General features: G+C 42.4%; 1 protein-coding gene and 2 long non-coding RNA genes across 9 annotated transcripts in view; 2 read left to right on the forward strand and 1 right to left on the reverse strand.

Moving 5' to 3' along the window:
• The window catches only part of LOC148126174 (uncharacterized), a 29,913-nt gene extending 25,231 nt beyond the window's left edge, over positions 1-4,682 (forward strand). The window contains exons 2-3 of the long non-coding RNA XR_015742913.1: positions 3,757-3,817; positions 4,548-4,682. This is a non-coding gene — a long non-coding RNA (uncharacterized LOC148126174). The remainder of the gene's footprint in view (positions 1-3,756; positions 3,818-4,547) is intronic.
• On the reverse strand, positions 2,340-6,400 carry LOC148126175 (uncharacterized). Its single transcript, XR_015742914.1, has 2 exons — positions 6,082-6,400; positions 2,340-5,070 (listed from the first exon to the last, which is right to left on the reverse strand). It is a non-coding gene; the product is annotated as an uncharacterized LOC148126175 (long non-coding RNA).
• An 84-nt stretch (positions 6,401-6,484) lies between these two features.
• LRRC8D (leucine rich repeat containing 8 VRAC subunit D) overlaps positions 6,485-24,264 on the forward strand; it is an 87,302-nt gene continuing 69,522 nt past the window's right edge. For 5 of the 7 annotated variants that reach the window (XM_087930141.1, XM_026700293.2, XM_026700301.2 and 2 more), the window contains exon 1: positions 6,485-6,687. The gene's annotated coding sequence lies outside the window, so the exon portion shown is untranslated. The remainder of the gene's footprint in view (positions 6,688-24,264) is intronic. The other 2 variants (XM_087930140.1, XM_026700294.2) reach the window with 1 other exon arrangement.

Genomic DNA, 24,264 nt, shown 5'->3' on the forward strand with positions numbered 1-24,264 from the left:
CATCCTTGATTGGCCATTCTAACTAGCTAGCAAAATATTTAATTGGCGAGGAGGGAATAGTGACTTGGTGGCAAAGCTTTCTCCAATTTGACAATAGCTCAAGCATAAGCTGTTTATTCTAGTCAGCCAAAATGTTTAAATGATTGGTTGTTAAGTGGGGGGAAGCGTCTTCCATTGATTCCCCCACCCCTTTTGGGCCAGAATTGAAAGCCTCCCAATGGCTACTGATTCCATGGGGAGAGGGGAATGAAGACGAATTGGCTAAACGACTTAAAAGTTACATGGAAGATAAAGAGTCAGTTTTATTGATACAATAAAAATAAAATAGGTGATACACTGAGATGTGTATATCTGTTCCACTGCTGATATTTTCACTAGAATTCCAAGACCCATTAGCCTGAGTTCCAGGATAGTTTGTTATAGGATGACCTAGTTTATAGAACATGATTTATTTGATTCTGGCTTTGTTCATAGTTTAATACGCTGTTCAAGCCTTTGAATAGCAGCATGTTCTGTTCTACCAACTGAGGACTTTCTGAAACCTGGTATATTAAGACATTTTAAAAATGAATAATTGTGAAGCATGAAATAATAGGCATTATAATGACTGTAGGAAGCTGTGTTGCATTTTTATGATTCTTCAGGCATTTTATGGATTTGCAACATTTGAGCCTGAAAGTAGAGGAGTCAAATAATGCTACTGAACAAAACAACTTGAAATAATTATGCTTGCTGCCTGGATCCAGATCACCTGGGATAGCTTTAATCAACCCTGTGAATCCATTTGCTGTGTGCATGTATCAATAAACCTGGCAACACATCTTTTGCCACCTCATGGTTTACTTGATTTGATATTGTATTTTGTTAAAAATAAATAAAAGGGAAGCTTATAGACTGATTTTTTTTGTCAGACTTTTTCTGCATCCTAGATGAACCACAGTCACATTCTTTGAAACTAAAAATGATGGTTACATCTCAGTGTGTTGTTTGGAAGGTACCAACTAGATAGAAAACATTTGTGGGGTGGCTAGGGAGAAATAGCATCACTTTATGCCTTCTGGTATGTTGGTTCTTGATGATTTGCTGCTCCATCCATGACTATCATTTTGTAAATCCTCTCATAACAATGTGGCCATTGGACCATAAAGGTTGAAGACCCATAAACAAGATATCAATGTCTGTCACACACTTTGGGCTTCCTGATTTTAATTTGGCCAGGGATTTCATCTGACCTACTTTATTTAGTACTGTCCTTCATTTCAAGCTGCTGAGATGTTCTAATTTCAATCTGATTTTACTTCCCATTGAAGTTATCAACCAATCTTGCATCCACTGTTATTTTTGAAGCCTGGTAGTTGTAATTTGCCATTCTACTTTGCAACACCAATTTTCACTCTCTATTGTTGGCCTATTACCTAGTTCCAGGTTCACTTCAGTTCTTTATGATCCAATTCTATTTATCAGTCATTTTGTTTGAAATGCCCATCCAGATGCTATTTTCTACTTTGTTCTTGCACTGGAAATAATGAATTGTGGTTTGGAGATGAGATAGAAATAAGTTCATAAAAATAAAAATAAAATATAAAAAGTATTATTTCTCAACTAGAAATATTGTATTTCAAATTTATTAACAAGGTGTGATAGGAATATTATATCAGAATAAGACTATTCATTAGCTCAGATGTCATTTCTCATTCCTAGACTGTCTGTGTAAAATCCATGCTTCTGTTCTTGCTTCAGTTGATAATATTTTAGCATATGCTGTCCTGTTCCTTTGAGAATTTATTTTCCATGTCATCCTTTACTCATAAAAATGGATAGAAAACAGGGCAGAGTCACCATTAATCTATTTGCTAATTTACTCATCATCTGTGTGGAATTAGCAAAGAATTCTAAGAACAATCTGATTTCCTTGTAGGTTTCTGCTTTCCATCAGAAGGAAATGCAGAAGAACAGGGGTATCAAACTGGTGGCCTGCAAGTCGGATGCCCACGCCACGCCCACCCTGGCTCTGCAAAGGCAAAAAAACATTGTGATGTCATATGACATCACATGATGCAATCAAGTTTGACACCTGTGCAGTAGAAGAATATGACTTTTCTCTATCTCATATTTGTTTTTCTAATTTTTAATGTAAAGGTTAGTTTTATAATATTAATGGCATAACTAAATTAAACTACAGCTGCATCTAACATTTGTAAGGATTGGTTCATTCAACTCCTACCTTATGCATAAACTGTTTTGGTTATCCATTAATTTTAGCTTTATTTGTTCAGACAGATGTAGATACCAACACCAAACTCAGATAACGTTCAACAGCAATATTCAATACACATACATCTAACAAAGTAACTTTTATGCATAGTTTTATGCATCTTTAATTGATAAAACAAGGCTTCAGTAAATGCATAAAGGTTTTCACATATCTGCAGTTTCACTTTTTATTATTAAAGATAAAGGTTTCCCCTGTTCGGTCATGTCTAATCTAAGGGGGCATATACCATATACCCATAACGTTTAATGTCACTTGAAGTTTTAAAGTCAGAGCAGCGATCATGATTTTATTAAATCAAGAAGCACTGGAGTAATCATTTTCTTCATTTGTTTCCATTGAGAAACGAATGGCTATTCTTGTGGCTGTGGTCTTTATAACAAGGACACTGGTCAGCAGAGGGAGCTCTTTGCGAAGAAGAAAAGTCAAGTCTGCTAAAGTCATTAAACAGCAATTTAACTAGTTGATTTTAAAATATTATTTTTAATCCTAATTGGTTGAATATCGATTTTTTTAAAAAAATCAACAAGAAGAGTTTGGAGATGCAAAAATAAAAGCAAAAGTGTCAAAGAAAAATCAGATTTTGCGGGGTCATGTACTTAACATTCTACACACTGTAGTTACATTCAAATTGAATTATGGAAAAGTTTACTGCATTAGTAAAGCAACCATATTTGGAATGAATATTAGATGGAAACATGGTGATAAGAGAAAAGCCCAACTCTCTGCTGCTATCTATTGTGCATTTTGCAGCCCAGATCTGGTAGCTCTGTATGCTGGGGTTCCCTGTAAGAGGAACAGCCCACAAAATGTATTTAGACTCTCAATTGGACATATAATAGTTAAGATTTTAAGTTTTGTTACACCCCCTTCAATAGTGCAGAAATATCTTAGATATTTCCCAAGTTATATGCATCTTGGAAAATAAGTCTGTCAAATATTTCCCATGACATAAACATCGTTCCCTTTTAGCTTCATTCCCCACACACCCCAGGCAGTGATATGAGAAAACTCTAATGGCCCGTTACACTAGAGTAGTTTCCAAGTTAGCTCAGAATCCTCCTGGGCTCTTTAACTATTCTGTAAAGAATTAATGCAGGGTTAATAAAAATGATCTTTCAGGCATTTATGTCTATTCTACTAAAATTCTCATTGTCATAACCTTTATTTGGATAAAATGGTGCATCACAGTTCAATTTTTTAATATATACTTACTGTATATTCAGTTTTGCTAAAGAGTTAATAAAACTAAAGGCATTTTTAATGCTTGAGCTGCCAATTAATCTTTGAGCTTTTGTAATTTAAATTTGTTTACCTATTAATGCTTTGTGCTGAGTTAATTTGGAACTTTGAACCTTTTCGATCTCAAACTCTGGCTGTTAGTTAATATTTATTATCGAAATTGAAAAATACATTTAGTACTTTTAATGGAAAATTGCTTATCCATTATTTATAAGAAGGTATTTGTCCTTCTTTTCCTCTAGAAGTTCAAGGCAGTTTATGCGAGGAACTCACTTCATTGGATTCCCACAATAATCTTGCAAGGTAGGTTAGACCGAGAAAAGAATGATCAAAAACCACCAGTTTCCATGGCCAACAGTAGACAAGAACCCGAATCTCTCTATTATGACCATTTTTCACTTACGACAAAGATTCCCCATAGTTCACATGATGAAAATTCAGAACACTTAGTGACTCATATTTATGATGGGTTGCAGCATTCCGGGGTCATATCATCACCTTCTGCAACCTTCTGACAAGCAAACTTAACCGGGAAGTCAGACTCACTTAATAATTTACTAACTTGACAACTGCAATGATTCACTTAACAAATGTGACAAGATAGATTGTAAAATGGGGCAAAACTCACTTAACAAATGTCTTGCCCAGCAACATAAACGTTGCGCTCAATTGTGGACTACCTGTACCATAATGTTTATTACATCGCTAGGCATGTATACTATGCTTATTTATATTTAACGTTATCATTTATTCAGTCTTGTTTTCTGTATTCATACAACCCACTCAGCCTTCAACACAGGCTAGGTTGACACAACATACTGGATTCCTTTGGCAAATCCATGGATCTAGCAAACAGACCTCTTTCAGACTTAGATCTTCTGGATCCAAGGAAGCTGACAAGTAAACTAACCTGACAGCACGTAATGTAGCTTAGCTTTACAAACTCACACACATGAACCGTGAGTGCCCGTTGAATATATATGGGTTGCAGCCTAACAGATTCAGTTAAATATTGTTTTAAATTATTCCTTAGTTGCAGGCCAGAAAGCTGAAAGAGGTGCTTGAGAAGAATAAGGAGCTCTGCGAAGAGCTGGAAGCAGCCAAAGCTTTGCCGTATGGCCGGCCCAAAGCAGAGATCTAAAATGGGCCCTGAGGAGTTGCTCTCAGAATCAGACGACTCGGAAGAGGAGTGGGTACCAGCCAACATTGCCCAAGGCATAAGGAAGAAGATTTCTGGGTGCGCCTGTCGAGGCCTCTGTGGAAACAAGGACTGCGGTTGCTGAAAACAGAAAATGGCCTGCTTGGAGGATTGCAAGTGCGATGCAGAAACCTGTCAGAACCGGAACAATAGTCTCTTGCCAAAGTTTCGCCGGATGGCTGGAGCAAAGCGGAGATCTGAAATGGGCCCCGAGGAGTTGCTCTCAGAATCAGACGACTCGGAAGAGGAGCGGGTACCAGCCAAAATCACCCAAGGCATGAGAAAGATGATTTCCGGAGACGGCAAGCTGAAAGAGGTGCTGGAGAGGAACAAAGAACTGTAAGCCCTCAAGCAGGTCCTGGAAGAGACAATGGAGCCTGAAGCCTTGGCAGCCCCCCAAGGCAGCATCCCAGCCTCGTCCCCAGGACCCTCAGGGGGAGCCCAAGCATCCAGCCCACTCTGAAGAAATGTCAGAAGCAAAGTTTTTTCTCCGGCTGCTCCCAAAGTGAAGGGCCTCCCCCTCACCTGTTTCCTTCTTTTTAAAAAATTTTGTTGGAAAACTGTTTTTTGTATGTTTAATAAATGTTAATAAAGATACAGATTCATAAAAAATAAATAAATATTGATTTAAAAAACAGTTATTGTGAAATTGCATTCTACTCTGCAAGCAAGCAAACTGCATTTTAGCTGGATACTTTGGGGGAACTCAGCCTACAAATAATAGTGCCAAATTCCCTCAGAATTGTTTCTGATTTATACTGAACTGGAAAAAAAATCAGCTACTTTGTATTTGTTAAAACTTTTAACACACCACAAAACCTAAGCTTGTTTGTTTCAGCATGCTCAGGCCTAATCAAGATTATTTGATTTTTGGCACAGTGATTCTAAACCGTGTTTAATATATTGTGAAAATCCTCCAAGTCATGGCTTTTCTATAAACTATGGTGAAACAAACCATGATTTAAAAACCATAGCTTTCTCAAGTTGCAGGCCCAGTTTAAGGAGTATCTGGGCCCAAGCCTCAAGAGGGAACATCAAATGCCACTTTGTTCCTTTTCTCAAATCAAGTTCCATACAACCCAAGGATAATCCGGTTATTTTGGCATCCAAGGGATTTTATTAAAAAAAAGCTAACAATTAGGTCACTGCAGGAACCAAGTTCTGCTACTAATGGAAATCACCCATTAAAGGCAGGCCTAGACTCAAATCCCCTTTTAGTGTACCAGGAGACCCAGGGACCCTCGTTTTCAGCTTATTTGGCTCACGGGGCAACTATTGGAGGGAAATTTGAGAGGAAGAATAGCTCCGTCCCCTCGACACACGGGGAGGGGGGGAATGCAAAGGAAATCAAAGTTAGGTTACTGCCCACCTCTGCCTTACAGCAAGGCCCGGCTTGGATGCCAAAAAGAAAGGAATCCAAGGTCAAGAGGCTGCAGAGTTAGCCGACAGTTCCCCCTCCTCCTGGGCGCATCTCCGCGCTCTTCCCCGTTCACCTGTCTTCAGGGACGGTGCAGAGGAGCATTCCCGCCATTGGAGGCCAATCTGTAAAAAAAAACACGAGCAACCCCCACCCCCCAGCCTCAAAAAAGCACCCGGGCACTTTCCCCTCGGGGGCCCTGCCTCGCTTTGGCTGCAAACGCACCTGAACGGCGAGGCGGGGAAGAAAGGCGTCGCCAGCAATCACATGGGCTCTGCTTCTGGTGCTATTGGATAGGGCCTAGCCATTAGCTTCGCTCTGCCTTGAGAGAAGCGAGAGTAGCCAGACCGGGCGTGATTAAAAAAAAAAAAAAAAGATGGTGGAGGTTTGCTTTTTCCTTCCTCCAGCCAAGGCCGAAGAGGTAAGCCTGGGAACTTGGTCTAAGCTTGCCTCGCCCGGGTTTGGACCGCGTTCCCTCGCCCGGCGCTTTTGCCCCTGCCTGCATGGGCTCGGCTGCTGCTGGAGTGACTCGCTTCGCCGGGGCTGCTGCTAGGTGAGGTGCGTAAAAAAACCAACAAACCCCGGTTTGCCGGGGGATTTAATCTTATTGCTAACGGTCCTCGCCCAGTTGCGTTGCGGATCAGAGATTTTTGTGCAGTCTCATCCATGACGAGGGTACGGTCGGCAAAAGCCGTCAGGCTAATGTCGTGCATCCTTTTTATAAAACAATCTTGGTCGGTGGGCCGGTATTGGCGTCGATTTGGGAGGGAAAGTGGCGCTGAGTTCGCGAGAAAGCGACTCGCTTCGGTTTCTTGAAGCACAAAGCTCAAGTCTTGGGCGTGTTGAAAAGTGAGACTTGGCGTTCAGTGAGTCTTGTGCTCAGGTAAGTGAAGGTAAGATTATAGCCTTAGACTTTAAACTTGCACCTGTTTACTTGGAAGTCAAGGAGTAAACACCGCGAAGCTTATTCGTGGTTTATTTAATGAGTCAGGATTATTGACTGCTTGCAAACGGTTGCAATATTGACAAAGCCACAATATGGCAGTGTGTGATGCTGAACACAACTTTTGCTGGTATTAATAGACGTTTATTCTAGTGCTGCAGATAAATTTGGACTTTGGATTCTCTGGTTTTTATTTTGGACTGTGCTGTATTAGCTCTCTTTCGCAAATAGAAAAAGATAGCTCTTTTCCTCACATTTCTGACTGCTTGGGAAGGATGCTTAGGCTGCTAGTTTCTTGGGCAACATACCTCTCTTCTCTCCTTTTGTAGAAGTTAAGAAACATATGAAATATTAAGACTAGAAGGCTTGTGACAAGGACTAGACTACCTTCTGTATGGTATTAACTGTCTGAATGAGAATGGATTTTCACGGTAAAGATGAAACTTCATCTCCTTGTAAACTAATGAAATAAAAGTCAGTATTCTGTAGGGTTTTTTTTGGGGGGGGGGGGTTTGCAGAAGCTAACTTCATTTATCATATAATAAAATAAAATATTAGTGATTTTCCTTTGAAGAAGATTTGTGTTTAAAGTCGAGCCTTGCAGTGCTGGATTAAATTAAATCTTACTCAGAATGATGTATTGTATGACACAGTTGTGACTTCATCTTCTAATGTAAGGGAATCCTCAGGTCACTCCCTTCCCCTGTTTCTTTGAGCAGATGTAAGAGAAGTGGTGTTTTTTTGCCTGAAGAACAAATCGTGCTATCTAAATGTGCAAAAATAAACGAAGGTGCTAGTATCACTTAAAAAGACATCAATTGCAAAGCCCAAGCATTCTAAAACATACAACACCAATGTATGAGAAATGCTTTGGGCTTTTGCCACACCAATAGACAATAAAGTAAAATATCCTGTTACCAAGATTTGATGCTTCCCATTTATAAATGGAAACTGGAATGCATCCAGAATTGTAGCAAGACCACTGAAATCAGGAAAGCTAATATCCTCTGATTAAATTCCATTGCAAAAGTCTTTTGTTTGTTCTCCCCTCACCTTTCTCTCTAACCTCCCCCCCCCTTTGGCTTCCAACAGATACTTGCATTCATAAATGTTGAGAATAGCAGCTGCTGCTGAGAACAGAAAGCAACTAATTGTACTGCTGATATGGGAAGGAAAGTAATTGGAGGGAGATGAGTCTCTCCATAGCTGAGTACTGTATGTGCCAGGAGAAAGGAGGAAGTGTGTTGCAGTCTAGGTGTGGTAGAAATGAAAGGCTATAAATATGAAATGTTATTTGCCATGCCCTCCAGGCATCACTCTTTTAATTTTTGAAGCCTCAGGTGGCAGAAAATGCATTCATGTCCCTTTGTGCTGGAAAAAGCATCATAAAGACTTTTTATAGTCCAGTACTACGTCTTCAGGTAATATAATCTTGCTTATGGCAGATTTAACAGTTTTCTGCTGGATTAAAGATTATTTGGTTTGTTCTTAAATGGCAGCTCCATAATAGTTCTATACAGGTAGTCCCAGAGGTAGTATTCAGCAGGTTCTGACCCGTTCTGGAGAACTGGTAATGGAAATTTTGAGTAGTTAAACCTGCAAAAACCACCTCTGACTGGCCCCGCCCCCTCTATTCTCTGCCTCCTGAGTATCACCTGGGTCTTCTTTGGTTGCCCTGCACAGAACAGATCTGGAAAGCAGGTGAATGGGGTGGGGAGAGAAGGGATTTTACAGTACCCTTCCCCTGCCATGCCCACCAAGCCATGTCACGCCCACCAAGCCTTGCCCACAGAACCAGTAGTAATCCCGCCACAGGGTACTCCACAACTTAGGGCCACACTCGGGCCCCAAAATTTATTTTGTCAAGTGAGAAATTTGTTAAGTGAGCTTGCCCCATTTTTTTGACTTTTCTCACCACATTTGTTAAGTGAATCACTGCAGTTCTTAAATTAGGTACACGGTTGTTAAGTGAATCCGGTTTCCCCATTGGCTTTTGTTTGTCAGAAGTTTGGAAAAGGAGACCACATGACTCCAGGACACTGCAGCCGTCATAAATGTGAGTCAGTTGTCAAGCATATGTAAATCACGTGACCACGGGGGTGCAACAATAGTCATAAGTGTGAAAAGTGGTCATGAGTCACTTTTTCTAGTGCCATTGTAACTTCAAACGGTCACTGAATGAACTCTTGTAAGGCGAGGACTGCCTCCAATTCAAAGTAACATTTCAAAATATTGTGAAACACTGTTAGATAGTTCCCTTGCTTTGCCACCTAACTGTTGTTAAGTTAGTTACCAGGTTGTTAAGTGAACCTGGTTTCTCTATTCACTCTGCTTATCACAAGTTCAGAAAAGGTGATCACATGACCCCTGGGGCACTGTAACCATCACATAAGTGAGTCAGTTGCCAAGGGTGTGAATTTTGGTCATGCGACCAAGGGGATGCTGAAACGGTTATAACTGAAAAGCAATCATGAATCACTTTTTTCAGAGTTGTAAGTTGGGGACTATCTGTATCTCATTTTTGTACAGATAGTCCTCAACTATCAACCACAATGGAGCCCAAAATCTTGCTTGTTCAGAGAGACAATTTGTTAAGTGAGTTTTGCCCCATTTTACGACCTTTCTTGCCACGGTTCAGAGGTGTCATTCAGCAGGTCCTGACCAATTCTGTAGAACCAGTAGTGGAAATTTTGAGTAGTTCGGAGGACTGGCAAATGCTCTGACTGGAGATTTTACAGTATCCTTTCCCTGCCACGCCCATCAAGCCATGCCCACAGAACTGGTAGTAAAAAAATTGAGTCCTACCCCTGCCACAGTTGTTAAGTGAATGTAGTTCACTTAACTGTAGTTGATAAATCGTAACCGTGGCCAAATGGTCACAAAAGGGGATCACATGATCTTGGGACACAGCAACAGTCATAAATGCGAACCAGTTCTCAAGCACCTGAATTTTAATCCCATGATCATGGGAATGCTACAAAGGTTGCAATTGTGAAAAATGTCATAAATTTCTTTTTTCAGTATAATTGTAACTTTGAACGCTCACTAAATGAACTGTTGTAAGTTGAGGACTGCCTGTGATATTAAATCAGGGTTGAACAACCTGTGCCCTTTCATATGCTGCAAACTAATGACTAATGAAATAAAATTCATTAGGCTATAGGTTGGGGTTTTTTTTTGCAGAGGCCAACTTCATTTATAATATGAACTATGTTGAACTGTAACCCCCAACATCCTTTTGTTACTTTACGCAGTTGGGTATCTTTCATATTTTATGACAAACCTAACAAGCACGCAACTTGGAAACAAATCAAGATTTATCAATACAGCTTATAGCAGCTGTCCCCAACCTTTTTGGCACCAGGAACCAGTTTTGTGGAAGACAATTTTTCCATAAATAAGCGGGGAGGCAGGAGAAGAACGCGCAACCTAGATCCCTTGCATGAGAAGTTTACAGAAGGGTTTGAGAATCTAATGCCTGATGATCTGAGGTACAGCTAAGGCCTTGATGCTAGGGAGCTGGGGAGCAGCTGCAAATACAGATGAAATTTTGCTTGTTCACTCGTTGCTTACATCCAGCTGTGCAGCCCTGTTCCTAACAGACCATGGATTGATAGTGGTCCATGGCATGGGTGTGTGTGTGTTGGGGACACCTGCCATATAGGGCCTACAGCAAGTTTTTCTCTTGTAATCTTAAGTATCTTTATTCATTGGAGTTGGGGAATTTAGCAACATCCGGAGGGCTAAAACTGCTGGGAATTCAAGGAACAGAAGTTGCTTGAGCCACATTATAGTTTGGCATTGTGACACAATCAAGTCTGTTTAGGAAACAACTGAAGAGGAAAAAGTGTTTTCAGCTAGCGTAGCATAGGCCGAGCTGCAGCTACCTTGGCAATAACACGCCTGTTTTTCTTGATAGGCTTTTGAAAGTGAGGAGTTATGCATGTGGATTGTTTAACCATTAACATCACTGTACAGATAAACGGTCTATTGGTTCTGTCCTGATTTAGGAAGGTGTATGACTTATGATCCTTTAATAGTACCATGAAGCCCATTATATTCAGTATTTCAAAAGCATTGATATGTATCTCAGTTGCCCTATTGTTAAAGGTTGTAATTCCAGTAGTCAGAAATACATCCGCTGTGTAGAATCTTTTAGGTTTGGAATGCTAATTAATGCATTGTTTTAAAAGCTAATTACTCTATTACTCTATAGCTATTAAAAGAATATTCACATACCTTGTTTCCAGTAGAAATATACTGTCAAGGCAGTTAACAATAACAGGTGGATAAAATAACAGCATTTAGAATTAAGCTGTTACTTCTCAAATAAAAACATCCAATAAAAAAGATTGTTGGACAAGTATATTAAGAAAGTCAAGATAGCTGACAACAGGGTTTGAACAGCACCCCCCAAAAAAAAGGAGGGAGACCAAGCTTAGTCAAGGAATGAGCAGGCTGAAACCAAAGACAGGAAGAGGCTCCTAAGATCAATCATAGTTATCTCTTGAGACTCTGCAGCTGTCTTACGGGAGTTTGGCCCAAATTATGAGACGGGATAGCTGTCTCTCTAGCATTCCTGTGAAATTGCCTTCAACATTAGAGGGATTTAAGAAAGCAGTCTGGTTATTTTAGCAGGTCTTTGAGACGGAGATGAAGTGAGGGAGATACTTCCTGCATACAAGTGTACACATAGAATGATTCCTCAACATAGGAGTATTCAACTGTGTATTATTATTTATCTGGTTTATTTCTTGATTGTTTTTATTCTGTCTTGTGCACAGAAGGGTTGTAAATCGGACAAAATCAACTAGCAATTGAAGTGGCAGGTAAGCCTAGTAAAAGAAATTAGTACTTTGCAAGGAACAGTTTTCTACGCGAGAGTATTTCCTGAACAGAGATCGTTTTTAAAACACAAACTAAGGGAAGAAAAGCAGGAACTTGTGTTACCCCTTAGTGGAATGAGCCAGCCTATATATCCCTTGTTACGTTATTCCCACTGTGCTAAGGATAGCCGTGACTGGAGTCAAAAAAGTCAAAATGGCAGCTATGGTGATCAAAGTCCTGCCCCTTTTAACAGGGGGAAGGTTTTGCTGTGGTTGCAGTTGCCATCTTGACTTTCCTCCCTCCCTGGCTGAGCAATCTTGTATTGTGCTGAAAAATGTTACTTGTGTTTCTATTGAACTTACAGCAGCTAATTCTGAATTTGCATCTGTAGGTCTTAGATTTGCAAATGGAACTGGGTCGATCTTTTTCTGGCAATATAGGAATGGCCGTTCTAGGGCCTTTTCACTTTTTCTCCCCAATGCTGTTTCACCTAGGAAGGAGAATCAATCTGCTTGTTCAGAAACCCTTTTCTCTCATCATAGCAAATCAGAAATTGATTTATGATTCACACTACTTCCCTGTGCTTAAGTCCTTAACCTACTTTTTCCAAGGCCTTTTTAAAGGGCATTAAAGGAAGAAAACTATTTTCTGCCTCTCTTGTAAGCTTTGTTGAGAGGATTAAGCTGGCCTTTCACGTTTTTTGCATTACTACTGACATTACAAGACATAAAAGCCCATAAATCTTCCACCTAATGCAGTATAATCATGATTTTATTTTTTTAACATTAATGCATGATAAATATCTTGTACACTTTGTAGTTTTTGAACCCTTGAAAGTTGTTGTTCATCAACCTTAGTTACCACTTTTCTATCATCTGCAGATTTTTATGTTTATCAGCTGTGCACCAGCCCCATTCTAAGATGTGGTTAAACATGCCACAGTTGGTCCTCCTGGACTATCTAGTCATTATTTTACAATCACAGCTTTGCTGAAGATGTAACTAACAACAAATTGCATCTGTTCCTTTTGGTATTAGAAAAATGTTTTTCTTCCTTCCACCAGAAGTAAAGAGACTAAGGAGTCATCCAAACAGCTGCTTTAATGTGCTTTCCTTCAATCAGTGAAGTGGCACTAAAGCACGTTGGCAGAATTTGGACAGTCCTGATAGCTGATCATTATTGATTTAAGCATTTATATGACCGCCTTTATGTAACACATGATTCTGAGTGACCTACAACAAACATGAACAATAAGAAGAAAACATATATTATTAAAAGATAACCAGGATCTGTAAAATGGCAAACTGAATAATTAGATCAGTGGTTCCCAAAGTGGGCAGTACCGTCCCCTGAAGGGCGGTGGGAGGCCTTAGGGGGCGCTAAGGACAAGGGGGCTGGCAGGGGGCACTAAGAAGCGGCAGAGGGGCACTGGATGTGGGCTCACAGGGCACAATTCAGGGGTGGGATTCTACCAGTTCTCTCTCTCTCTTTCCCCAATCTGGATTAAGGAGTCTCCTGCGCTGACCCACCCACTCTGGGGTCTGGGACACCACCCCAGCAGCCTTCTGTAGCTTGGCAAGGGATGCATGTGCATGGAGGTGGAATTGGGGATAGGGGGCTTGGGTGGGTGGGGAAAGGGCTTGCACCCTTTCCCTGCTGCTCCAATTGGACTTGTTTGGGCAGGTCCTTCTGGTGCAGCGGGCTCAATGGGGTGGACCTGCGGGGCCAGCACCTAGAAAGTGGCAGTGGCGGCAGGTTTTAAAAGTAAAGCCGAGCGAGAGGTCAATAATTTTTGCTGCAAAGAGTCACAAAAGCTTCTGGGCTGTGCACAAGAAGGGACACACATGTCAATGCAATTCAGCAACATAAAATAAAGAAATACAAATAAAACAAATCAACAAGAATCGGCAAAGCATCTCTTATTAGATTCTATTCACTACTAGAATCTAATCAGAGATGTCTTGCCGATTCTAGTCCAATGACCTGCTCCAGCAGGGTTAGAAGGGAGTGTGTACGTATGTGTTTGCATGGCTGTCGAACTCCCAAAACAGGTCAAGTAGCTCTGGGGAGGCCAGTCATAGATTAGAACACTTGCTAAGCAATGGGCCATTAAGTGAGGACCACTTGTATTTGGTTTGCCAGTCACCAAACCACGCCCACCCAGTCACATGCCCAGCAAACCACACCTACCCAGTCATGTGACCAGCAAGCCACGCCCACCTAGTCACGTGACCAGCAAGCCACACCCTCAAATTAGGCCACACCCACAGAAATTTGAATCCCAACCCTGGGTGGGGGGCACCGAGGATGAGTTTGGAGCACCAAGGGGGCGTTGGACTGAAAAAGTTTGAGAACCACTGGATTAGATGAAAGCAACCAAACTTTACTGTCTAGGGGAAAAGGTCAAGTCTTGACTACTTTTCCAAAGGCCAGCAGGATTGGGCTTGTTGTATGTGGGAGAAGATGTTTGTAGACACCATAGACACTGAAAAGGCCCACTTCCTAGTTCCCATGACCTAGCAGTACTTAAATGAGGAAACCTGGAGTGTGCCCTCCTTATGAGGAAAAGGAGCCCTGGTGGCATAGAGGTTCGAATGCAGTATTGCAGGCTAACTCTGCATTCCACTGCCAGAAGTTCGATCCTGACAGGTCTCCAGGTTGACTCAGTCTTCCATCCTTTCAAGGTTGGTAAAATGAGGCCCTGGATTTTGGGGGTCAATATGCTGACTCTCTAAACCTCTTCGAGAGGGCTGTAAAGCACTGTAAAGCGGTAGATAGGTCTAAGTGCTATTGCTATATGTGAGGCAGACAGATGTTGTTGGAAGCAGGCAGTCTTGCAAGTAGCTCAGTCGTATGCTGTGTAGGACTTTCAAGGTGATCACCAGCATCTTGAATTACATCTGGATGCTTGTTGGGAGCCAGGGCAACTTGAGCAGTGCCCCAAGGGCATTGGGTTCATAGCTACTCACCCTGCTGCATTCTGGACTAAAATAAAGAACTTAACACAAACTAAAGTCAGGAAGAAAAAAGAAAAACTCGGAGAAAGTGAAAAGTGCAAGAAAGGAAACAAGTTAAGGGAAAGGAAGACACATAGAAGTGGTTTCTGCTATTCTTCACAGCACTTAAAAAGTACAATTATGCTTTAGCCTCTCTTTACATCATGATACCATTTTAGGCCAGAGGGAACACTTGTTAACATTAAAATAAGCCATAGATTTCTCCTCTTGTTTGTTCTGACTAAAAAGGCCATTGTACGCTGCTCAGCCCCAAGGGGCATTGCAAATAACTCCAAGCTGGCATTAATGTGCCACCAAGCTATGGTCAGAGTTGTCTGGGAGAAAAATGGTTGGTTTTTACTTGCCATAATCTAAAAGTATAAAATATTTTTAAAAATAAGTTGGAAATAGAGGCAGTCAAGAAAAAAGATATTCTTCTACGGTATGTTATGAAACTCATCTGTTTAGGATATGAGTTTACATTTGGCTTTATAGTTCACTATACAAAGTTCAAAAGAACCGTTTTAAGAGAGGGTAGGTATTACCTTAGCAAGAGAAAACTACGATCCCTTTCTAGTGTAAATGTCAGAAGCAAGAAGGTACAATAATTATTTCTGTGTATAGGGAACAGGAGAAACCTTTGCTTGGTAAAACACAATCTTGGCACTCAAAAGTCAGTCCTGGCTGCTGCTGTGATCATCTGTCTGTCTTTGTGCCTGGGACCTTACTTTCCAGGGTTTCCCAACCTTGGTAAATCTCTGGGATGTGGACTACAATGCTCAGAATTCCCAGCAAGGGCTATACAGTAAATATACAGTAAAATGTTAGGCTTTGAAATCAACACATCTGCAACTTGCCCAGGTTGGGAAACACTAAGTTAGGGTAGGCAAAAATCCTTGAAAATGCAAGGCATTAGATATTAACTTGGTATATAGTTTTATCTAATAGAATTGACCCTACAAGAAGCAAATTTTGAAAGAAAAGGAAAATATAACTAAAATTACTTTTTAAGTTCCTGTTATTTTCAGTTTTTAAAAATATGGTTAACTCCAATTTCTTAGTGTAGTCCTAAAATATTAATCAGGATTTATATTTGGAAAATTGTGGATATTTTTAAGTATTGCAGTATTTTCCAGTAAAATATAACACTATAGTCCAAGATTAGTTTCTGTAGGCTAAATGACTACATTAGACCAACATTTTATTTTAATGTGTAAAAAAAAAAGTTTGTTTCTACCAGGTAACCAGAACTGTTAAGGCTTGTAGAATTAACAAATATTACTGAAGTTTTGTAAAGATCTGTGGCTGCAGAAATTGCTTGTTCAATCAAACTTGGGATTTCATACTAGGTAGGAATCAGCAACAAAGAGACTGAAAATAAAATTGCCAACATTCTAATATCCTTACACCGGTATTCAAAATACAGTATATGCATGTATGCAATTTTGGTTGCTAGATCTGGGGGGGGAAATATATCATAAAGCTGGAAAAAGAAGACTTGAGCATCTTCCTTATAGGAAAAGACTGTAACATCTGGAATTTTTTAGAAAAAAAAGACGATTCAAGGAAGATATGGTCAAGAAAGGTGTATAATATTATGCATGGGCAGAGAACAATTTCATTAGGACTAAAATGAAGATGATTCCCAAAATGGGACTTTGTATGATCAAACATGGATGCAAAGCATGACTTGGAAAACAGAATAGTGTTCTCTGGGGGATAATTCTCCCTATGCTGTAGATTAGAGAAACAAAACATCTCTCTCAGGTGATTTTGATTCTTCTTCTCTGTTAAGTCTAATTGAGATATGACTCTGAGACCAGCTGCTGTGTATGCCTTTTCCCAGAGATGTTTATGAGGTAGCCATCCCCAGTTAAAACCCTTCCCTGTTGGGCAACCAATGCTATACCGACCGTCTCTCAAGAAACATTAAACAAAGGGCGGCAAGATAAGCTGTCATCTCTCAGGTATACAAGTCTTGCTACTAAACTTGCTAGAAAGTAGGAGGAAAGGAAACCTTGATACTGTTTTCCCAAAGTGTAATGACTACAGTGATCAAGCTTGAGCCCAGCCCAAATAGCCACCCTTTGAATCAGATGTGATTCTGTAGAGACATCCTTCACTGTTTGGGGAATAAAGTTGCCTTCAAACCTCAGCAGCTACAGGTTCTGGCTTCTTTTGCAGTGTCTTCCAAATTCCTAATAAAATTATTTGTGCTTGCAGTTGAATGGTTGGCATTGTTCATTGATGACAGACCCTTTCTGGATGACTCTCTATTAAAGACACCACTCGTGGAGAGGACAGATGGGTTGATCATTTAGTCCAGTTTTCCTCCTCCTTTCTATTCTCATCATAAACATTGAAATAAGTTTTTCTTTTTCTTTCTCACTTTTTCCTTTTTCTTTTTTCCTTTTCTTTTCCCCTTTCCCTTTTCCCCTTTTCTTTGGGTAGTGCTTCAACACCACTAGTTTCAGGACAGTAGGACTTTGCAGAGAAGTTTGAATATCGTGAATTGAAACTATTCCTTCTCAAGTAATCAACATCCAATCTGAATTATCTTGATCTACCTTGAAATGTGGGCTTTGTTCAGATCTTAAGAATAACTTGCTAACAAGAAAGAAAATGATACAGTACTTCAATGTTTTGCTAATTAATATTTTAGGCTCAGTATTTTGTGTGCAGAATTGTAGCACTTTCAAAAATTGTTAATTTTTTTGACATAACAAGTAAAATCTTTTCAATCTTTGCCTACATATTCTCTTTAAATATCTATAACACATTGCCTGTACATCAAAGCCTTTAAACGCTACCTTCGTATTGAGGAAGTTTTGTTTAAATACAGAAAGTCACACAATTTCTTTCCCTGGCATTTGTAAGTTGCTAGTCATTTCTGTTATACTGCAGTATCTGAATTTCTTGTTAAACTTAAACATTTTTGACGTCAGGTAAAACAGTGACACATTTCTTGAATGTTGATGTGATTTTCTTTCAGGATTGATCTTTCCAGCATGGTGATTTAAAAAAGAAAAGAAAACCTGAAAATAGTTTCTAAAATGTCAATGCAAAGAGAAATATCTCTTAAAAATTAAGTTCAAAATACTTTTGCTAGCCAGAATTGATGTAATCAGTTCAAGTAAGTTTTTGGTAGTGTGAGAAAAACGTTGGGTCCATTGGAGTGACAGCAGGATTTTCAAGACTCCTGACCCGCTTCTCTGAGTCATGTTTCCCTGTTGGTGCAAATTATAACTTGGAAAGAGATGTAATACTTTTTCTCTATTGCTGTGATCTCACCTATTATTCCTCCTTGTAGCTACTTTTTAACTACAACTTTTTATACAATAATTGACTTTAGACATTTCTAGTTTGGCCTGACTTTGGTGCTCTGGCTCGGTGATTTAAGTTGCAATGATTGTTATGAATGTTTAGTTTAGAATATTGCCATTGGAATGGATAGAGTAAGAGATTTGATAATCCTTTAACTGCTTTTATTACTGCAGAAATGTCAAAAAGTTCAAGAACTCGGTTGAGTTTATCCTTATTTCAGCTACTAGCTTAGTTAGCATACTGTACTGAAATTTAATTGTACCTTTCTTTTTATACAAGGAAATAAAACAAAATTATTGCTCATAATCAATTCATTTACAATTAACTTTTAACCCTATGATTGTATAACTCAAACCTTTTGAACTTTGAGAGATGTTTTGATATTGATGCTGTTCAAGTTTATTTTTTATGACAATTTGATTGTGGGGGGAAGGATGTGGTCTACCCGGATTTTGTTCGCAATAGTGAGCTAGGATTCTATATATAATCAAGACCATTCCTTTCACAGAACTGACTTGGAGTAACAAAAATACCAATATTCACTCATACATACATAAGTGAATGTGCTGAGATAAGGCCTGGGCATTTGTTTTAAAATGTGACTAAGGCAGTTGTGGGTTGGAACTCTTCTGGGCTTTTTCATTGGGAAGAATCCTAACACACTCTGTATGAACAGTTTATTTCTAGATAGATTGAGCTGTATAATCTTCCCCATTATGGGTATTATATAAAAATCGCAAGTTTTACAAGCAAATTTGTTGTTTTCTACATTATCCAGCAACTGCAAATATGTCAGCCAGACTATCCTTTTTGAATCTTCTCCTCCATGCTGCAGCGAGAGCCCAGGCTGGGTAGACTCCTTCTTATGATGTCATTAAGCTGAGTCTGTACTTGTATATAAAAACCCAGCCCCCGGGAGAATCCCCAGCTTTGACTCCGCTTCTTTAAGTCACAAGCTGTGTCTCCGAAAGCGTTAGCGCTTTATTCAGTGATTTTCTACAGAAGCTACCCTTGCTTCAATCAGCTCCCGGGGATCTGGGCAGCAGCAACTTCAGGAGAACTGGTCTCCGTTCTCCTGCAACATTGGGATAAACATTTTCCCAAGCGCTGCTAGGCAAGCAGGGAAGAGTCTGGGACCTTCCCCCTAGCCACAGTTTGTCTGATCGTAAAACTGATCGGCAAACCGATAACAGAGCCAGCCAACTGATCACGTGGGAGGCATCTCTTCCTTCTCTGGCTGATCTGATGGCTGGGGGCTTGCAATAGCCTAAGGAGCGAAATTCACTTCTCGGAGCCATCAGTGAACAGCGGCCATCTTTGAGTGCAGTCTCTTCAGACATGAGGTGAGTGGCCATTTTAAGTGGCCTGGCGGCCATTTTCAGGGCTCCAAAGACCCAATTCCACCGTCTGCCATCCTTAAGCACTTTTGAGAGCCATTCTCTCAATGCTTGAGCCTTGCTTATTTAAAATAGATCAGGACAGTGCTCATGCAGAGTTTCTCCCCCCCCCCCTCAGTGGAACAGGCCCTCCAACCCACTAAAAGGAAAAGACGTAGACAACGTACTGCTCAGAGGGAAGTGGCTGCAAAAATCAGAGCTAAGGCCCTAGGACCTAGAACGACAACTCAGGCTGAGTTGAAGGCAGAGAAACACAGACATGCGGCTCTAGAGAGACAATTTAACAAGACTATTCAACAAATGAGAGGACAACTGCAACAGGTTTCCCAGCCAGCCGAACATCGGGGTTTCCAGAGAAGCCCCCCCCCCAGGGGAGGGGAAGTTGTTCATGGAGCCCTTGGACCCCCCGCACCGGTCTTGTCCTCTAGGGCATTTGAGGAATAACCTCAGGATTTCAGCAGGTCTGGGCCATATTTCCAGCAAACTTCTGGGCCCTATGCCCCCTCTCTTCCCTCCAGAGTTCAGGCCTTCCAGATCAGGGCAGAAGCTCCAAGGGTCTTCACAAAGATTCTAGCAGCATTGGTGGCCTCACTCTGTTCTATTCCAGTGCTACTTGGACGACATGTTGATACTGTCCTCCTCCATCCACTCGGCCCATCGGGACTTACAAATTACCCTGTCTTGCCTCCAAAGCCATGGGTTTTCCATCAACACCAAGTAGAGTCATGTCTCACCCACAACCAAACTGCTACACTTGGGAGCAGTCATCGACATGACTTTGTGTCAGGTTTTCCTGTCTCCAGATTGTGGAAAAAGCCTTGCAGAGATCATCAGCCAGATTCAACAACAACAGACTGTTCCATTGTCGCTGCTGTCGAAACTACTGGGGAAGATGGTCTCCTATATTGGCATCATCCCGTGGGCATGGCTTCACTCCCAATTGCTCCAATGGTTCCTGTTCCCCTTTCAACGAGCAGGAACCAGCCACTCATCAATCAAGGTCCTGCTCTCAACAGGCCCGGCGGTCCCTCAACTGGTGGCTCTCCCCATCCCTCTGGAAGGGGCTCCAATTCAAGGAAACAGACAGGCTAGTAATCACCACAGATGCCAGTCTTCTGGGTTGGGGCTCCCATATGGAGGGTCAGATAGCTCAAGGGGTTTGGTCCAGATCAGACAGCACCCATCCCATAAATTGGTTAGAGCTCAGAGCTATCTCTCTGACTCTCAAGCATTTCAGAGCCTCAGTGACTGGCTTCCATCTTCTCATGTTGATGGACAATATGGCTGCAAAGGCACACGACAGGGGAGAACGAGATCCAAGGCACTTATGAGGGAGGCAGAACATTTGGGGTTATGGGCAGAGAAACACCTGCTATCGATCTCAGCAGATCACATTTCTGGAGTCGACAATTCCCAAGCCAACTGGCTGAGCAGGAGTTTAGTCGACCAGGCAGAATGGTCCATTCCTCCGTCCCTATTCAGGGATCTTTCCCTCAGATTTGGAGCTCCAGAGATGGATCTCTTCTCCATTCCTCAAAATGCCCAAGTCAACAGATTCTTCACCAGGTTTCCTTGCCAGGGAGCAGAGGGGACCAATGCTCTTCGTTGCAAATGGCCCGCAGGTCTCCTCTACGCCTTTCCCCCTCTTCCCATCATTCTGGCGGCTATACAGAAGCTGTTGGCGGAACGAGCAGAGCTAATTCTCCTGGCACCCTATTGGCCAAGGAGGCCCTGGTTTGCGGACCTGGTCAACCTGTCTGTGGCTTCCCCTTGGAGGATCCCAGCCCATCTCATCTCATCTCCCTGCACCAAGGGGCCCTGATCCATCCAGAGCCCCAGTGGCTGAAGCTGATCATGTGGCGCTTGAGCGGCAGCAGCTTAGGGAGGCTAATCTCCCAGAGGGGGTTATCCTCACCATCCAGGTGTCTCGCAAACCTTCTACGAGGCACCTCTATGATGCCACCTGGAGGGTTTTCTCCCAATGGTGCCTCAAGGAGGGTCTCTCTCCTTCCTCAGCCCAATTGGCAGGGGTTCTTAGATTCCTTCAGGATGGCTTGGAGAAAGGTTTAGCCCCCAATACCTTACGAATCCAGGTAGCAGCTCTCTCCTCAGTTCTTTCATGGGTTCGCTCCCTTCCTTGTCCCATCACCCCTCGGTCAGGAGATTTTTGAAAGGGGCTTCTAACCTACGCCCTCCTGTGGTGCACAGGTATCCTTCATGGGACCTTCACTTGGTTCTTAATGCCCTTACGAAGCCCCCCTTTGAACCCCTTAGAACAGTGTCTCTACACTTCCTAATTCTAAAGGTAGTTTTCCTCGTTTCTATCACTTCGGCCAGAAGGGTGTCAGAAATGGCCACCCTTTTTATCAGGCAGGATCTTTGCATCTTTCACAATGATAGGGTCTGGACCCCTTCTTTATCCCAAAAGTTAACACTTGGTTCCACCGGACTCAAGACATTGTGTTACCTGACTTCTGTCCCCTTCCACACCATGACTTAGAGCGCAAGTGACATACTCTAGATGTCAGAAGGGCTTTTAGAATTTATATCAAGCGTACTTCCCCTTTTAGAAAGACAGAAGCCATGTTTGTCTCCTTTTCACCTGCTCACTTGGGGAGCAAGGCTTCTTCCCCTACTATTAGCAGGTGGGTCAGGATGTGCATCGCACAAGCCTACAAAGCGGTGGCTAACCCGTGGTCTAATGGCTCACTCTACCAGAAGTGCGGCCACTTCAGCCACTTGGACCACCCAGGCATCCTTGGAAGAGATTTGCAGAGTGGCCACGTGGACATCCCCATCTCCCTTCATCAGACACTACCATCTGGATTCCTTTGCCTCAGTGACGGTGGCCTTCAACAGACGGGTTCTTCAGCGAGTGATTCCACTGTCGGAGTGATTGGCCGGACGAAGACCCGCCCGTGCACATGCAAGATTTGGTATGTCCCATCGTGGGCTCTCGCTGCAGCATGGAGGAGAATGGGCATTGGTAAATTTACCTGTGAACTCCCTTTCTATCTATGCTGCGAGAGAACCCAGCCCCTCCCTTGGTTCGTCCGGAGATGGTAAGGCATGTTAATGTATTGGATTGTTTGCTTTCAGAGACACTTCTTCAGTCTGACAAGTATCTTTGCCAAAGCTGGGGATTCTCCCGGAGGCTAGGTTTTATATGTACAAGTACAGACCCAGCTTAATGATGTCATAAGAAGGAGTCTAACCAACCTGGGCTCTCTCGCAGTATAGATAGAAAGGGCGTTCACAGGTAAATTTACCAACGCCCATTCTATTGCTTCTGTTAAAAGTCTTATCTACTCCTGTTGATTTAGGCTTTGAAGCTTTATCATATAATCCAGTGGTTCCCAAACTTTTTCAGTCCACCCCTCCCTTGGTGCTACAAACTCCTCCTCGGTGCCCCCCACGCAGGGTTGGGATTTCTGTGGGCGTGGCCTAATTTGAGGGTGTGGCTTGCTGGTCACATGACTGGGTGGGCGTGGCTTGGTGGTCACATGACCAGGTAGGTGTGATTTGCTGAGCATGTGACTGGGTGGGCATGGTTTGGTGACTGGCAAACCAAATACAAGTGGTCCTCAATGGCCGGTTGCTTAGCAAGTGTTCTAATCTATGACTGGCCTCCCCAGAGCTACTTGACCTGTTTTGGGAGTTCAGCAGCCATGCAAACACATACGTACACACTCCCTTCTAACCCTGCTGGAGCAGGTCATTGGACTAGAATCGGCAAAACATCTCTGATTAGATTCTAGTAGTGAATAGAATTAATCAGAGATGTTTTGCCGATTCTTGTTGGTTTGTTTTATTTGTATTTCTTTAATTTATGTTGCTGAATTGCATAGACATGTGTGTCCCTTCTTGTGCACAGCCCAGAAGGTTTTGTGATTCTTTGCAGCAAAAATTATTGACCTCTCGCTCGGCTTTACTTTTAAAACATGCCGCCACTGCCGCCTTCTAGGTGCTGGCCCCGCAGGTCCACCCCACTGAGCCCGCTGCACCAGAGGGACCTTCCCAAGCAAGTCCGAGTGGAGCAGCGGGGAAAGGGTGCAAGCCATTTCCCCACCCACCCATGCTCCCTAACCCCAATTCCGCCTTCATGCACATGCATCCCTTGCCAAGCTACAGAAGGCTGCTGGAGGGTGTCCCAGACCCCAGAGTGGGTGGGCAGGCGCAGGAAACTCCTTAATCCGGATTGCAGCCGGGGAAAGGGTGCAAGCCTGTTCTGTTTTTCATCCACCCACCCACCCTCTCTCCAAGTTTCCCGGCTTGGGGGAAAAAAAATCAGCGTTGCTTCACCACCCCCCTGCCTTCAGTCCGTGCCCGTGCACATGCCCCGCACACTCCCGCTCACCCACCCACTTTGCACCAACAGGGCACCCTTCCCCCACCTCCCCCCTTCATTCCCACCCTCTGCCGCGTAGGTGCCCTTCTTCTTTTGCTGCACCTGCTCCCAGCTGGCAGAGGCACAGCACGTCTGGCCCCACCATGCATCCATCCCGTTAATCTCAGCGCCGGCAGCAGAGGAAGAGGGAGGTCTCGTTGCAAAAGCATAGCTCACTCCTCCTGGCATCCAGTGTTGCAAAGATGCTGCTGCACGGGCAGGCTAATCGGTTGCTTCCCCCACCGCCGCTTTGTATCGCCC

Source organism: Pseudonaja textilis, chromosome 3 (genome assembly GCF_049901715.1).
Source record: "Pseudonaja textilis isolate UNSWEBS1 chromosome 3, rPseTex1.2, whole genome shotgun sequence".
NCBI lineage: Eukaryota > Metazoa > Chordata > Lepidosauria > Squamata > Elapidae > Pseudonaja > Pseudonaja textilis.